The sequence below is a fragment of the Monodelphis domestica genome, chromosome 4 (genome assembly GCF_027887165.1).
Source record: "Monodelphis domestica isolate mMonDom1 chromosome 4, mMonDom1.pri, whole genome shotgun sequence".
Taxonomy (NCBI): Eukaryota; Metazoa; Chordata; class Mammalia; order Didelphimorphia; family Didelphidae; genus Monodelphis; species Monodelphis domestica.
The window spans coordinates 248,257,316-248,275,914 of NC_077230.1; the positions used below are offsets into that span (position 1 = coordinate 248,257,316).

General features: G+C 34.7%; 1 protein-coding gene across 2 annotated transcripts in view; it reads left to right on the plus strand.

The window, feature by feature from the left end:
• The window catches only part of GUCY1A2 (guanylate cyclase 1 soluble subunit alpha 2), a 424,115-nt gene that overhangs the window by 310,949 nt on the left and 94,567 nt on the right, over nucleotides 1-18,599 (plus strand). The gene's annotated exons all lie outside the window — the stretch shown is intronic.

The following is an 18,599-nucleotide window of genomic DNA, read 5'->3' on the forward strand; positions in this document are numbered from 1 at the left end:
TGACAAAGCTTAAGATCTCTATTGGTAATCTGTTAATAGCATATGCTGGTGACTGACTTATTTCATGGTACTCAAGTCTTTAGAAGGAAAACTCCCTTGGGAAGAGAGAATATGAATGAGTCAGTATTAGTGTCACATAATACATGTGCAATATATTTGGTCCTTTTGGTTAGATAAATGAATAGACCGTGCCAAGCTGCACCCATGGAACTGACTTTATAAATCAAGATGAATCAGACCAAATACTCTTATCATGTCTCTAGTCATGCCATATATATATATATATATATATATATATATACACATATATATATTCAACCTGTATGTCTTTGAATTTATAGTAAAGACTAGTTATCAATCAACACATTTCCAGTTCATTTTCTAATGATTTTATGCTGTGGCTGCTTGAGTAGTCTATCTGGAACTTTGGACACAGCTAGAATTGTATAACATGAGTGAGAAAGTTTACCTCTAACATTACTTAAGGCAATCAGTGGATTCGTTGTCTTTTGGTTAAAAATGACTTTTCAGTTTTCATTTTTGTTATTACTCTTTTAATAAGTACCATGGTAATTGGAATTAATCTCTACCTTTTATCCTCATTTAAATTAGAGAAGTACAGATTGCACTGGTCAATGAAGTATAAGGTGATTCTCATTAATTCATCTGAAATACAATCAATTGATGTTTCTTTATGAAGGCATTATTATTCAGTGGAATAATCAGTCCTTTGGTGAGGGAATTAACTAGGTATTAACTCTTCCTTTCAAAAATAGTCAAATAATTATATTCTAATTCAGTAGCAATAGTCAAACTTTAGTGAAGTGCTTGATTTTTATTTCCTATTCAGAAATCTGATTTGTGAGTATGACCAATCAAGTCTGGTTTGTTCATAATTCAAAAAAACCTTAACGTTGACTCCAAAGAAAAAGGAAAGACATTAAAAAGGAGTAGTGTTTTAAGAAAAAAACATAAACTTGTTAAAAAGTATGATTCACTGGGTATGGGATACCAGGGATACAGTCAGAAATAAAGGCAATGTAAAATGAAAGCTATCAAAACAGTATTAATTTAAAGAATATTATACTTGAGGCAAAATGCCTGAATTCAAATACTGGTTATATAGCTTTGCTATTTAAGAATCTTTGGGAAAGGTGACATAGCCTGAGAAGACAAGATACACTTGGATCAGTGAATTTTCTTTAACATTGGTACAGTGTCCCCATTCCTTCATTCCTCCTTTAGCACTGGACTTTTGACCTTTAGCAAATCGCTTAATCTTTCTGAGTGCTAGGTTCCTCAACTATAAAATGATGGAGATTTAATGCATAATGTCTGTTTCCTTTCTCTAAATCTATGATTCTATGCTTTTTATGGGTACTACATGCTAAAAACAAATCCTTTGAAAAATGTCCTGAAAAAAGGCTGATGAGAGCTAGAAGCATGGCAGATGAAGTACAAACCAAGCTGGGGAGTAGTATAGCCAATAAGTAAATGTAAGATTATTAGTGTACACCAAGGAACCATAGAGAGAAGGATTTAAACTTAAATCTAGAGATGAAATTAAAGCAAAGGAGGACTCGGACAGAGATATCTGGATCTTTTCTAGCCAAAAGTTTAATAATCATTTATTCCATTTTAGCACCATCTTTTTTAATTTTAAATCTAAACTTGAGATGATATTGCATTTTTCAATTGCAACTTAAATTTATGGGAAAATGTTTATTTGTACATCTATAATAATAAAGGAGAAGGAAAAAGGAAAAATAATATTTTGCCATTCCTCAGTGTTACTTTTAGACTGATGCAAGTTTCCTCAGAAATCCTTTATTTGGATGTCTTTCACATTTACCATGAGGCAGACATACAAATATAAAGGTAGATTTAGGGATGACTTTTGACTTTTTCATATTTTGGGATATGATATGTTAAAGGTACTCAATTCTCAATATGTATTCTGAAATCTGCCTACATATATTGACTGAACTTGAAAGAATGGATATGTTCAAGAGTTGCTAATTTTATGAATGATATTTCTCTCATGGATTTAATAGTGTTGGGATTTTTTTTCAGTTACAAATTTAAATAAATACCTCTACACTGTTCCCTTTGAAATATAGCCACAACTCTAAAGGAGATGTGATGACCAATTATCTCTAGCACAGTTTTGGAAGAAAGACATATTTTGCTCTTTCTGTCAAAATATAGTCTTTTGAGGCAAAGGTTGATGGATAGGATTAGATAAAGGATTTTATGGGATCCCAGATGTAGTATTTCATTTTTTTCTCTGGTGGATATGGAGAGAAGAAGCAGAGCAGGGAGAGTTGCTTCCACTGGACAAAAGAATTGATTTTCTAGGTAGGATTAGCTGCTCAGAAATTAAACCTTACTCTCCTCAAAATTTTAAACATTATTTTTCCTAATCCCTACCCCCCCTTTAAAGGTTTATATTAAAGCCTCTTACAGCATTCATTGTAAATAAAGTAAATTCATTCATATCATTTAAGGATGATGATCAACAACTACCATGCTTAAAAGATACTTAAATTTACTTATTCCACTTCCTATCCCAGATGTGGAGCTGTATTTCTAAAAGAGACAACCCCTCCTAATATAAATTTAGACAAATTAAATCCAGTGGCATAGCATATTGCCTGAAACGAGTGTTATTCATCTAGTACTAAGGCAACTCAAATAGCATATTTCTAAACTCTATTTCCATCTTAACTTGGATATAGAGTGGAGCTTAAACTAGAAATCATACTACCTTGAGAGGAAAAGCTTTATGTTTTCTCTTAGATCATATAACCACGGAACTTTAGAGCTAAAAAGAGTCTCAGTGTTCATTTAGGTCAGTTTGTTCCCAAAAGGAATGCCTACTCTGGAATATTTAACAGGTAGCCTTACAATCTCTACCTAAAGACTTCGAAGGAGAATCCTGCTACCTTCCCTGGCAGGTCATTACACTTTAGGGCGACTCTAATTGTTAGTGAGTTATCATTGTCTTTGTTGTTGATATGTTTTTCTCCCAACATGAAGTCTCATTGCAACTTTTGCCTTTTGCTTCTGGTTCTGTTGCCCTTGAAATGACAAACAAATGTTTCAAATTCCTGAACACATGCCTCCCCTGAGTTTTTTCCCCTTTAAATTCGATATGTTTTCTAGTTTTTCAGGATCCATCTTAAATTATAATTTCAGAAATGAACATGGCGATCCAGATGCGATATGAACAAGATAGAGGAAGCATTATCTCTTAATTCCTAGAAATTCTGTCTCAATATAATCCAGGGTCACACCAGCTTTTTCATTGTCACATCAAACAGCACATCCTCAATTAAACACAATTAGAGGGAGGGCTCAAGCATTTATGAGATAGAATCATTTGGGATGTGTTGATACAAATATAACAATAATCATTCAGCCTATCATCCATTCATGGGGATGGAAAGATGGCCAAAGTAGTAAGACTGATGGCCATGATGATGTACAATGAGAATGAACTATTCCATGAATTCAATATAGTAGCTGTGAATGCTTGGAAATAAACCTGAAACATGGTCTGATTATGCTATGGCAATGCCCATTGCTTACATCAGCATCCTGCCAAGTATAAATTTATTCCTCCTTTGGATTGAAGAAATAGATGAGAAGGAACAGGGGTGCAGGTTAACCCTGCTCAGAACCACATGATCATCTTGACAGGGAGGATGACAGAAAGAATGGCAGTACTTAATGTTCTGGTAGCAAAAAAAAGGCAAATTTCATCAGAATGAATCATTCTATTGGTTGTAAATGCTTTGATGCTGGGCACAAATTTGGCCAAAATATGAATACTCATGAAATGGACAGAGGATATGAATGCTTTTATTAGTAGATATTATAGATATGTTACAGGGCAGTTGTAAAAAATTATTTCATTCCTAAACCCCTGATTACATTATGAGAGCAAAAATGAATATTACTTAATTTTGAAGAGGAAAAAGCTGAATATTTCCTGAACTCTGAAAATCTATACTTAACACCAACTCCAGAAACACTACCAAGAAGTAACACAGTGGATAGAATTCTGGGCCTGGAGTCAGGAAAACATGAGTTCAGATCTGGCTTCAGACACTTACCAGTTGTGTTACTCTAGGAAAGCCACTTCTGCCTGCCTCAATTTCTTTACCTAAAAAATGGAGGTAAAGATAAACACCTACCTCCAAGTGTTGTTGTGAGGCTCAAATGAGATAATATTTATAAATTATATAGCATGATGCCTCGTATGTAATAGATGCTTAATTAATATTTTTCCCTTCCTACCATCTCATCTTATAATAAAGTCAATGTTTTTCATGATTTTTGAGAAGGACCTAAGTATGAGAACAGAATTTCAAGAAGCTCTTTTTCAGCCAATGACAGGAATTTAGCTACTGTATAAATATATAGGTGTGCATATACCTATTATACACACACACACACACACACACACATATATATATATATTTATATATATTCTAAATATATGTGGAACCAAAGGCATATAAAGAACCAAATTTGCAATTCCAAATCAATAAAGAACACTTATAGAAGCCTGAGAAACAAAAATATTACATGACAGTATTCACCCCATCCCCTATCCTTGAGGAAATAGGGTGTGGAAAGTTTCTGGTCATCGGTATAGTTTCAAGAATCCTTGTGAAACAGAAATATATGATGGAATAAATAAAAAATAGAAAGCACGTGGAATGTATACTTTTGAAAGGCAGAATGATTATATTAAGAGGGGCAACTTAAACTAGCAGTTTTTCAAAACTAGAATTTGACAGGTTCAGATAAGGTCCATAATTATTTTCTCAAATGCTTCATAGTGGTTGTAGGAAGGAACCTGGCACATAGGGACCATTTGGAATGTTGGAAGCAGGGACAGCAGTGGCATTTGGAAGGAGCAAGGTGGCTTGTGGGAAATAGAACTTTGGAGGGAGTCTTTTGCTTGCTGGACTCTGAGGAGACAGGAGTGGAAGACTGGAGTTCAGGACCCCAAAACCTGGGTTACTTGAGACTTGCCTCGATTTCCCCTTGCACTGAAATACAGAAAGATTCCTGACATCACTGAATCATCAAAGAAAAATAACAGATATATCAACAGCTGCTGCTGAGGGGCGTTCAACCTCAAAACCTCATGGGGTTCACCCCAAAGACCCCTGACTCATTGCCTTCCCAAGAAAGACACTAGTGGCCCATTTTAGAATAGTCTGATAGAGAGATTAGAAATAAAGGAAGATAAGACCTCAGAAGCCACAGACATTTGGCTTGGCTTAGCAGAGAGGATACAAACTGCTTGGGTAGTCCTTTAGGGTCTCCTAATCCCACCTTCCTAACCTTACCTCATTTCCTTGCTCAGTAAACCATCCCTTTCTGAAGTAAAGCACAGTCAGATAAGATTGTCATTAGTGTTTAAGAAAGAAGGTTCACAAGAGAGGAAGAGGAAGAGGGAACAGGGAGAGACTGTCTATTCAGCTTTGGTAAAGCAAAATCCAGAGCATCAGCCATGCAGCCTTTCCCTGACAGGACTGTGTGTTCAGAGGAGGTTTCTAGGGTCCCAGACATAAGCAAAGTCCTTAGGAAAAGTCTACTCCTTAACCCACAGAAGTCTGGGCCATGGCCTCTGTCCATCCCTGTCATAACATCTTCACAGGGATACCCTCTCATGTGTTTTAGGAGTGAGGGAGAGGGAGAGGGAGAGCTATAAAGACTTTCTCCCACCATCGGTCATCTTTCTTTCTCTCCCCTCTTCATCATCTCTCCTTTCTCTCCACTTCCCATCCTCTGTTATAAGATTAAGATGGTGGTAGATGAATTAAAATAATATTTCCTAAGCAGTTTTTTTCTCAGATAGAAGTCTGAGCTCCTATTTCTTAAAATTTTATCTTGATGTATTAGCAAGGGAGCTAAGTGCCTCTGTGGAAAGGGCACTGGACCTGAAGTCTGGAAGATCTGAGTTTAAATTTGATTACAGATTGTGGAAAGGAAACAAGACTGACAGTTTGTGGGGGAAGGGGTCAACTAGGAGTGGCAGTTGGGTCTTGTGACTAACACTTCCTTCCTGCCATGTGGGTCTTGCTGCCTGGTGTTGGAGGAGAGAGGGGCTTGTTCAGCCTGTCTGGAGTGGCATGCTCTTCTTGGTTCAGCCCGAAGATTCAGGCCCATTCAGCTCTGAAGGTCAGACCTTGTTGCTTTCTATGTACTGCTAAGATTCTGAATTAGAACAACAAGAGTAGACGGGAGTGGGACAAACTCTCCGCCAGCCTCTGGGGCCTGGCCTCAGGTCTGAAGCTGAGAAAAAACTCCAATCCCAACTAGTTATTAAACTTTATGTTATTTGAATTCGCAGTTAGATAAGTGGACTATCTTTTCGGGTCATAGAGGGAGATGAACTTCAGTTTAGTCAGTCCAGGACAAAGAGGCCTTATGGGACCCCTGCTGCTTCCTCTCAGCAGGGGGCATCTCCCTCCCTTGCATCACCAAGCAATATACCCTCTCTCCCCTTAACTCCTCCATACCCTGCTACAAACCTCCCATTATCCCCATTTTTCCAATCTTTCTATTTCCTTTCTCAATAAATATTACAAGATACTTACCTAGCTGTATGACTATAGTCAAGTCACCTAACCCTATTGCCTTAATTTTTTCATCTATAAAATGAACTGGAGAAGGAAATGGCAAATTACTTCAATATCTTTGCCAAGAAGACTTAAATGGGGTAATGAAGACTCAGACATATCTGAAATGATTGAACAACAAAATGTATTATCAAAATATGAAAATACTAATTACCTCATCAAGTATATCTAGTAAGTTTTTTCTGTATGAAATATTTGTGTACAAAAGTATCTTAACATTGGTACTTCCTTTTTTGATTATTACAAAGATTAACTTGTTTCTGTACTCATGGCTCAGTAGGTACTATAATTATATAAAATATATCCAACCATAGAAAGAAAATTGAAATATTTGCTGCCCACATAGAAAATCTTTTTTCTATTTGCAATCTGCTATGAACAAAATAACATCGCATCTTCTAAAGATACAAGTTAATTCCACTACAGTCCTTGTTGCTGCTAAGTCTTTTGAGTAATGTCTGACTCTTCATGACTATAGTTTTGCCTTATTAGAACCCATTCTCTTGTCCCTTGAATAGAATAAGCACGACTTTCAAGTTAGGTAAGGTATCACACTAAATATGGTGTTAATTTGATGTATATGTATAACATTAAATGATAGAGCTCCACTGACAAAATATATTAAATAACTACTTCATCTCATGGAATCTTTTATCAATAAGATTGAAATATCATTTGTAAATAATAAGTGTAAAATTCTTAATGTGTGCCAAGGAAAAAGAGAGACTGGAGTCTTTGAAGGTCATATTGAAACAGTAGATGAAAACAATGTTTGCAAACATCTTGTTCTTCAGAAAAAAAAGTTTTGTATGGTAAAAGATTAGCATTCTGAAGTTAGTGCTTAATGAGAGAACATATCTGGAGCAATTAACACCCAGGCAATGCCATTCTTAATATATACTTTTGCCAAAAGAAAAATGGAAGTCTAGAACGTGCTCAAATAAAAATCCATACAATATTCATGAAAAAGCGTTCTTTACTACAAAGCAGCTGTAAAGAGATTAACAGCACTGCCTTGTGAAAAGTGAGGTGAAAGATTGATATGTTCTCAAATTATGTCAAACTGCTTAAATTTTACAGAAATACTTTTAGATTAAACTTTTGTCACCTCAGAAAACAATAAAGACCTATGAAGAATATTTACAATTTAATTTGTCCAACATGCCCAAAATTATTTCTTTCCAGATGCAGAATAAAGAACCCTAATATCCATTAAAAGAATCACAAAGCATCTTATGGACAACATCAACTTGAACTCAACCAATTATATGCATATATATATATATGTGCAAAGAAACAAAATAAATTCTGAGTCATGTAGATTTGTTTCTAGAAACAAAGAGCTTTATTATAGTGCTTAAAGATCAGGTTATTTACTCTAGATATTTCATAAAGGTCACCCTTAAGGAATCCAGATTTATTGACTGATACATATTATGTAACATTGTGGTGGAAATGGTGGAACATATTGCTACAGGTTACAAAAATTAGATATTCACCAAACGTCTAAAAGGGAATGATCAGATAGCTAGAATTATATGCATAAACTCCATTGTCCATTATGACAGATCCTATAGCATAAATACAGATCTCAAAATATCCATCAGAATTAAATGAATGAAGAACCCAATTATCTTTGGAGACAAAGCTGGTGCTTACAATCACTCAGTTTGATACATATGATATTAAAGATTATTGTTATTAATGTGTTACCATGTTAGATATTCATCATCTGCATGTAATGAAAAGGCTACAAAATTACAAAGATATAGCAGTAAATCAAAACCACTGGAAATGGTATAAGGCAGATATCCACCTCCCCCTATCATTCCATCTGCTATTGGAAAAATTCCGAAAATGATTTCACTGGTTACACAGAAGTTGAACTTATATCAGAACAATCTCATTAAGTTAAAACAAAAAAATCCCTAAAAATTTTACCAACCTGTGCAAAAATCTTCAGAGCATTAAATATAAAAGCAGTATAAAGATGTATCCTCAGCATATTTTTTCTAAATCCTATAAAAAATGAGAAGAGAATGATGATAGATCATAGTTGGCCGAAATTGGTCCAGACCTGTGAATTCATTGATAGAAGTATCTCCTGGGATGAATTTTGTATCCACCAATGCAGAATGACAATTCATCTTTATAATCCTTAGAGGGTTGCCTGGGGAATTGATTTGTCCATAGTGTTTTATGGGCAAGACCTGAACACATATGCTCCTCATTTAAAGCCTGGCTCTCTCTCCACTATGCCATGGTACCTCTTACCCCATAATAATAATGAGAATACTCCCTATATTTATAGTACCTCAGAGTTCACTGATTTTCTATAACAACTCTTAGAACTTTGCTATATTATCTTTTTTATAAATAAAAAAGTGATGAGGGGTTCATAGAACAATGAGATTATAGATTAAGATTATAGATTAAGAGTAGAAAGGCACCTCATAAACCCTGTAATGCAGGATTCTTCTCTTTTTAGATGAGGAACAGAGGCTTGGATCATCAAGTGACTTATTCAGGTTTATGTAAATACAAAGTATCTGTGTTGTGTAAAAAATAGACTCGAATACAGGACTACAATCCCCACAATTCCTTGCTCCACTTCCCCAGAATGCTTTGTAATCTCACGCAATTCTGAGGTGGGCCGAGATCGATCGAGGAAGGATTTAAGCTGATGGCAAAGGCTTTTAGCTTTTTTGGACTTCTGTTTTGGAGCAGATGTGGCTCTTTCCATAATGTAGGTGAGGTCTTGTCTAGGCCTCTGGCCTAGGCACTTATTTTCCTTATCCTGTATTTTCTTTAATTCTTAATCCTTAATAAACCTCTAAAAATATAATACTCCTTGCAGAGAGAAACTAATTTCTACCTGCCTCAATCTCCCCTAAATTTTAACTGTTACAGTTGGAATTTGAATCATGATCTATATCCATCTGGCTCTATATCCTTTATCCTTTCTACTACATCATATTGAGATGGAAAGATATATCTATGGTCATATAGTTAATAAGCAACAGATTTCTGATATACTGATTCTAAACCCTTGGCTTTATCTATTATTCTTCTTTTCCTGGAACTGAGTGGTACCTGCCGATATTTACAGATTCTATAAGTGAATTCAGAATATTCAAGCTCTAAAATTCAGTGAACTGTAAAACTTTCAAGAAAAATGGGAATGGGGTGGGCAAAATGTTATACATGAAGAAAACTGTCCTCCAAATTTAATAGTTTTGTCTTCTGCTATCCTAACTCATATATTCTGGGATGATTCAGATATAGACATGCATTCCATGTATGTTATACACACACACACACACACAGATGTGCTATCAATTATGCCTTACTCTATTGTGATGGGGATGACAGAGGTACTTTATGATTTTTTTTTTGCATTTTATGTTGCTCGTGCATTGTTATGACAGTTGTCATTTTAAAACATTTTTTCTTACACAGAGAAAGGGATTTTTCAGTCTCTCAAGAGTAGTGATCTATTATCATAATCACCTTTTGGAAAAGAGAAAATTACCTGTAATTTCTGTGCTCTGAAGATATGATAATTCCTTTTTTTTACACCCACCTTACCCTCAAAGTCAGAAAAGGAGAGAGGGAAAGAGAGAGAGACAGACAGACAGACAGAGACAGAGACAGAGGCAGAAATAGATAGAGACAGAAAGTGTGTGTGTGGAGAGGTGTGTGTGTGTATGTGCTTTAAATTACTTTTGTTCCCTTCTGTTTCTACCTTTGATTTGGTGGAAATTAGGTCTTAAGAATGTGTCAGTCCCTCATTCCTGTACAACTGAAGGAAAGTGTCTTCATCATCTAGCCTCTGAGCTTCTTCTGTCTCCTTTTATTACTACCTAAAGTACTTGAATTTCCCTCCCCCTTCCCCAAGGAAGATACTGAAAGAATGAGTCAGGAATACTGTTAATAAATCTGTAATTGCATATTCATACTTGTCCTATGGACAGGGAAAGTTCTGGGAGGTGGTAACATTTGTATGTGAAAATCATGTCCTGAGAGAGAGAGAAACTTTTAGGGAAAAAATGGACTTTAGATACTCATTGTATTCATGTTGTACTACATGGAACTATAGAAGAATGAAAATTTTATTTCCCTTCCCATTTCTATGTAATGCTTTCTCCTAAAGGATTAAGATAAATTTGGAGTTGAGCTATGTCTAGGGAAGATGTGTGCATGTATGCATATGTATTTATTATAGATTTGTTTATTTATATCATTATCTCTTCCTCTATGTCATCTATATAATTGATATAATATCTATCTATACAGGGTGTTCCAAAAGTCTTGTTGTATTTTAAGACATGAATTCTGTGTGTACACATGCGTAGATACATACAGACACATGTAAGAAAAGAGGAAAACAAAAAGAGAAACAAGTTGTAGCTACAGAAGATCAAATCCTTATTTTATTTCCCTGTGTCTTATTATCTACCATTCCTCTTTTTTTTTCCATTCAGTGACTTAGGTGATAAATCAACAAAATAAGGTGCCATCATGCTTTTTCCAAGTCCAGGTTTATTTGGATAGTAATCTATGAATCTGGCAGCACCCTACTTTCCAGTCTTGTCTCACATTTGATCTCTCTCTATTTTGCTTTCTAAGTAGTATAATCTGCTGGCCATTCTCTGTATAGATCAGTGGTTCTCAACCTTTCTAATGCCGTGACCCCACAATACAGTTCCTCAAATTGAGGTGACCCCAAACCAAAAAATTATTTTGGTGGCTACTTCAAAACTGTAATTTTGCTACAGTTATGATTCGGAATGTGAATACCTGATATGCATTATGTATTCTCATTGCTACAAATCAAACATAATTTAAACATACTGATTAATCACAAAAACAATATTTAATTATATGTTGAAAAATATTAATCCAGCAGGAGGCAGCCTGATCGCTGGGGCCGGAGGTAAGTCCTGCCTGGGGAGGGGATCCACAGACGCTGCCTTCTTCTTCCTGTCGTCTCCCTCTAGCTCAAGCTGAGGCTTCACTTTGCTGGAGTTACTCAGCTCCCTTATCTACTCCAGGACTCATTCTTAACTCCACTGGAGCCAGCTCCCCGTGCTCTCTCTGGGTCTCTGTTTGAGTCTGGTCTCCAGGCAACAGGGTAAATCCATTGCCCCTCATGGGGGAGGGCTGCTGATAGTTAACTAATATTAGTACAATGTGGGGGCAGCAGGGTCCCCGTTCTTTCTGAGATCTTGCTGTAAAGTAGGGCGATTTCTCAGCAGGTAAAGCCATCAGAAATATGTATTTTCCAATGACTTTAGGCAACCCCTGTGTTTTGGTCATTTGACCCCCACCGGGGTCACGACCCACATTTTTCTCATCACTATTTATAGTCCTCAGCACTAAGAGTTCATAGGATCACACAGTATTGCTAAGGGCTTGGGACTGCTGTTTGGGATGTACGTTAACCAGGTTCAACTCAGAGAAAACCTTGAAAACATGAATTTGACAGTTTTTTTTTTCTCTTAAGCTAAACACCTACTGTCACATCCCCCCTCAGTCACCTATAAGCAGTACAGGCTAATAAAATCATTTACACATAAAATAAACTTGTTAAAATAATGTAAATTTTATTGGATAGGAGTATGGTGACTGTCAAAAAAGTAGTCAGTTACATTTTTGGAAGTTAGAAGATGATTAATGATCACTTCATGATGTTATAGTTGAAAAGCAACTTTATAAAGACATTGACCTTTCAAATTAATGAGGTAGAAATGGCAAAAGTGGTAATCTTTAGTTCTCCTCTTCCTAGACAGTCATCCCATTCAAAAAAGAATATTTTTTAAGAAAAAATAAGAGAAAGATGAAAAATTTTAGAAAAACTGATTAACACATTATATTAGTAATTTTTTCATTCCTTTGATCCCTCATTTCTACAAGGGGAAAGGCAAGTGTTTTTTCATATCTTGCTTGGAATTAAACTTGTTTTCTGCAATTTTCCACCATTAATTCTCAATTGTTTTTTGACTATTGATTTTGTAAATTTATACTGCTTTGGTCACTGTATATATTAATTTTGTTTTTGCTCTGATTATTTCACTTTCCATGAGTTTAGCACTCTCAATGATCCTCTGTAGTTATCATGTTTATTTTTAAAATATTAACATTATGTTGTATCATATTCCTGTAAAATAATTTGTTTGGCCATTCCAAAATCAATATGTATCTCCTCATTATTTGACTTTTTGTTACAAGACATGCTATTATAAATATTTTGGTGCACATTTAATCTTCCTTCTTAAAAATAATTTTTATTGCTGATTTCAAATATTTCACATCATCACAATTTTTCTCTAGCACCCTTTTCTTCCTAGAGAATCCTTCAATACAACAAAAATCATTTTCTCAAAGCCAAAGTGACAAAGAGGAAAAAATTAGCACACCTATCAACACATCTCCTTCCACATGTCCTCTCTTGAACTACATGTACCATCCCCAATTCTTCAATATTCAGTTGTGTGTGAGAAGAGATTCTTTCCAATTTATATTATTATAATAATTTTGTATATATTTTTAGCTCTATTGGTTTCACTCTGCTTCAATTCATATATCTTTTTCCATGCTTTTCTGTGTTCATCAAATTCATCATTCATTATATCCCATTAGTATGCTCTTCATTCATGTGCATTTTTAGCCATGCTTTCATCAATGTACATCAACTTTATTTTCAATTCTTTGCTCTCAGAAAGTATGCTGCTAAAATATTTTGCTACCTATAGAAGAGGTTTCTCATCAATAACCTCTTTGATATATAAGCCTAGTATAGACTGTTTAGTTTCTTTTTTTGCATAATTCCAAAAGTTTTGAAGATGATTTGGCTAATTCATCTATATCTCCAACAATGCACAAGCGTTCTAAGACACCCACAACTTTTCATCATTGACTATCACTGTTGTTGGCAATCTACCAATTTTCACTCTTTGAGATGAAATCTCAGGGTTGTTTTGATGTGTATTTCACTTATAAATGATTATGGTGCATCATTAATAATGTGATTGTTAATAGTTTATAATTCTTCTTTTGATAACTGCTTGTTCATATCCTTTTACTATTCTTTTATTTGGAGGATGACTTTTTCATTTCTATTTGATGTTCTATATTCTGGTTCTATTCTATATTGTGCTCTGAAGATATAATTTATTTTTTACACCCACCTTACCCTCAAAGTCAGAAAAGGAGAGAGAGAGAGAGAGGGAAAGAGAGAGAGATAGACAGACAGAGACAGAGGCTGTTCCCTTTTTACTTGCATCCTGCTGTCATTTAGAAAGAAATATATTTAATAGTTTCTTTGTTGTTGTTGTTGTTGTTGTTGTTGTTGGTCTTGGTTGTTCTATATCAGTGATAGTGAACCTTTTTGAACCATTTAGAGACTACCTGCTGTGCCCTACCTTCAGACTGCATGTCATGCCCCAACCCCCGACTGAATGCTATGCCCCACCCCACCCCCCCCCCCCCCGACTACATGAAACCAAGTTCATACCCCTGCCACCTTACTCCAGACAGGAGAGGGAGAAAGGGATGGGAGTTGCCTGACTGCTTTACTCAGGGGACAGAATAAGTATGGGGGGCTAGAGAGGAGGGAGGCAAGGTGTAGAGGGAGAAGTTAGAAGTTCCACTGGAGTCTCTCTGCCTTTCTAGTAACCAACTCTGCCAGGGATGGCAGGTATGCCCACAGAGAAGTCTCTGTGTACCATCTTTGGCATATGTGACATAGGTTTGCCATCATGACTCTATGTGTTTACTCTTTTTATATTTCTGTTGAGTGGGTTTATTGGAAAATAACTTCTTGAGGAATTTTTTGAATGCTACCAATTAGAAAAGTTGATATTTGATCCACAATCCTCTGGTAATATTTTGAACATCAATTTTTTATTGAACATCTCTATTTTTTCAGTGTCATAGGAGAGATTTGAATCAAGATGATCTTTGATATTTAAGATTTGAGAAGTCTTTTTAATGTGCCACTATAGCTGCTTCTGATTTTTGCCAACCTTCAACATACCTACTGTGAAAATACCCTACAAATTTTTCCTTCCCTTCTTACTTTTTCACTGAGAATTTCCTATGAAATGGAGATTACAATTTTTTTGACCAACATTTTCAAGGATGGCCTTACATAGATTTTACTCTCCAAGGTTTTCCTGTTCAGATCTATATGTCATTTTGGAAATAGGAAAGGTACTATTTTACAGTGGAAAGTACTGGAGTTACAGTTGGAAGACATGAACTCATATCTATTATCTGACACTTATTACCTGTGTGTCCTTAGGTAAGTTCCTAAGCCTCCCTGGGCCATTTTTTTTTGTCTGTAAAATAAGAGTTGGATTAGATGACCTTTGATGTCCTGTTGACTATACATCTATGTTCTTATGACCCTATTAATAACAGACTTTGCTTCAATACCTGAATGAACTCATGAACTCACTGATTCTCTAAGTATGGATGCACTTAGCAACACACCTGTGTTTTTCATCCTGTACACTTCCATGTTCTCCCAAAGATCTTCCAGACAGGATCTGGTCAACATACCAAACACTTGTAATTTCTTCTGTTTTGTGAAGGATTCCATAATACAATGATTTCTAGATATGTGTTATCTTTTTCTTTACCCATAGTTTCCAAGAAAGCAATGCCTGTATTTCTCAGAACTTTTCAGATTAATCCCAAACCCTGGTATTATATAGTATACAACTCACAATGGGTACTTAATAAATGTTTGTTTAAATCAATGAATTTTAGCCTTGAAGATTACTTGTTCAGAAGAAGGATTCTCTTTTTCAGAAAATTTCAAAGTTGCTTTGCAGTTTATTTCCCCATATACTAAGAGAAGATGGTTGGAAATAGGCCTATATTAAATACAGGTTAACATCCAGAAGTATCTCTTAGAGTTTTGTTTTAAAATATTCAATCTTGCTTACTGTCTCATTTGACATTTTATGATGCCTATCAGTTCAGGAAAGCAGGAGTTTCCATTTCAGGCAAATAAGTACTTGTGGATGTTGGAGTGGTACTTCTCTGTGCTATAAAGCCCATGAATATAAGTGGTTAATTAGAGAGAATTATATTAAGAGAAAAAGAATTTGGGACTAATGCATTTGTTTACCATTTCTCTGTGCCAAAAGACTGTGATACAGTCTAATGATGATAGTGATCTAATAAAATGACCATATAGCATAGTGGCCTTATAAAATGACCAATAAGGAACAATCCATTTTTCAATCAGGAGAAAACCAATTAACTGAATTTATTTTTTTTAAGCATTAGGAAATCAAATTTCCTCCCATAGTTTAATGAAAATTGTATAGGAGTCAGACTTTCATTATCGCAGGTGGCATTAAACAGCAGTGATTAAAAATTTTGAACACAGATATTGTACAAATATGGTAGATGCTTATCTGATTCCCTATGAACTATTTTGGAAATTTAGGCCCTTTCTAGGTAACTTATGGGTTCTGCTTTGTCTTTCATGCCAAGATTTCTTGAACAGATATAAACTAAAATAATTCTTTCACTGGCTGAGTGTCATGTTTTATATTTCTTTCACCAAGTAATTTCGAGGCAACATTAAGATACTTGAGGGACAGTGTAGGGGACAAAGGACAGGCATTGGCATCAGAAAGAGTTGCATCCAAATCCTCTTTACTCATGTTCCCATAGGCAAGATACTTAACCTATCTGTGCACTAGCTAGTACTACTCTAAGATTATGCTTTATCAAGGAGTTTCTAATTTGCAATGGTGGAAAGAAGCGACACATGGGAAATTCTCCCAACAGGAGTTCTTTACAATGACAAAATCAAGGGCTAGACTTTTTAAAACAAGGAAACAGTTATACCTTGGAGTTAATTTTTAAAAAATAAGATATATGCCCTAATAGTTTAGGGGACCATAGGCAAAAGGTGGCACCAAAATTGCACCACAGATGCAAAGCTTCTATATAACTAGTCTTTTCATGAAGAATGGTTTGAAACAGTCCAGTAAGAATGCTTAAGACTGGAAAGCACAAGATGGCGGCTTAGTAGAAGCAAAAACTGAAAGCTCTGACAATCCATCCAAATCTATCTTTTAAAAGCACCACAAAACAACAGGAGAAAAAAAAAACAAAAGCAGGATGGAGTAAGGAGACTCACTGAAAAAAAGGGATATAGTTTATGTTTTTATTTTGGGATTTCGGTTTAATGTGAGTGTTCTCTTACAACAATGACAAATAGGGATATGTTTTGCATTGTATATATCTCAGATCACATTGCTTACCATTTCCAAATGGGGGAGGGAAGAGATGGAGACAGTTTTTATTTTATAATTATGTGAAATGTATGTTAAAAATTGTTTTTCTGTAATTATAAAAATGTAATATTAAAGTATTTTAATTAATTATGTTTAAATTAAAATAAATGTTTAAAAGTTGTGATTTAAAATCAGGGTAGAAATTGCAGTGACATCAAAGAAGTCACTATGTACCTTATTTATCTATGCCCAAAATACATTAGATCACTCTAAAAAATTGGATAATAATTTTATATGCAATTGGATTATTGGTAGCATGACAAATTTTAGTATTTGGCAGATATAAGGAAACTAATAATCTGCTTGGGCATCAAAAGTTCAAAATAAACATTGTTGATTGAAATACAATAATAGTTTTTTTTCAAAGTAAAAGTTCAACTTCCTTTCTTACTTTTTGAAAATCTTCAGATTCTAGTTCTTACATGTGTTCTCACTCAACTGTATGACAATGCATTAAGCTTTGAAACATTCGTGTTATAAAAAGTCTTATAGACTTTCAGTGTTAAATCCTTTCCAAAATTTGTCTTTTTTTTCCTGAAATCTAAAGGAATATGAGGGAAAAGGATAAAGGTGAAGGGAAGACAGACATCATAATATTAAAATCCAGAGAATTTCCTATTGCTTATTTAAAATTACATTTATTTTGAGAGGGAGACATTTGCTTCAATAGGAAGTCCCAAAGTTTCTCAATCATCTTCAGTATCATTCTCAAATCAGAGGGCTGGGAAACAGTATTTGTGTTACATAATGCAGTGATGTGTGGTAAAAGAAGACAATGCATAGTTTAACAATGTTGTACATTGCACAACTTTGTTCTCAGTATTTCATTTTTGACCTAGTTTCCCATTTAGAACATGATTCATCTAAGGTTGGGGGTGGATTTTTTTCAACCTGGAATTTAAAAGAAAAAAAAAAAGAAAGTTCAAATGCCCAGTTTTCTGCATAATTTATTGAAATTGGCTAGAAGATTATTTTTCACTCTGGACATTTCCACAAGTCTCATAAAACGGACATCTTGATGATATAATAATTTTGTTAGATAAATAGAACATTAACAAAAGCTGTAGATTTAACTCTTTTTTTCTTTCTCCTTTTTAGTATAAAAATTCTGAGTCAGTGTGCCATAGAAGACAGAGAACTAGCCTTGAAAGAAAGGGAAACCTAGGTTTAGTTTTCACACATTATTAAACTAAGTTCAATTTTTTGACACATTAATTACTATGTGACCCTGAGGAAGTAACTTATTTAATCTTTCATTTCTCTCAGGAACTCATTAAGACTGTTAGTTGCACAGAAGCTGTCAAATTGTTTTGGTAGAGGGGACTTCCTCACACAGGAGTTCTCCATGTCAATCAAACCACTGATCTAGTCCTTTTCCCCTAAGATCAAAATCCTAAAGAAACCAAAGTTAAGAGAATGAACACACCAAAATACTTGGAACACCTCTTCTGAGAGATATCTGAAATAGATTTCTTTTTTAAAAAATAATTAATTAATTAAAATTAAATAATATTAAATAATAAATAAATAAAATAAAAATTAATAAAATATTTTATTTCCCCCAATTATATGTAAAATAATTTTAACATAAATTTTCCAAAATTTTGACTTTCAA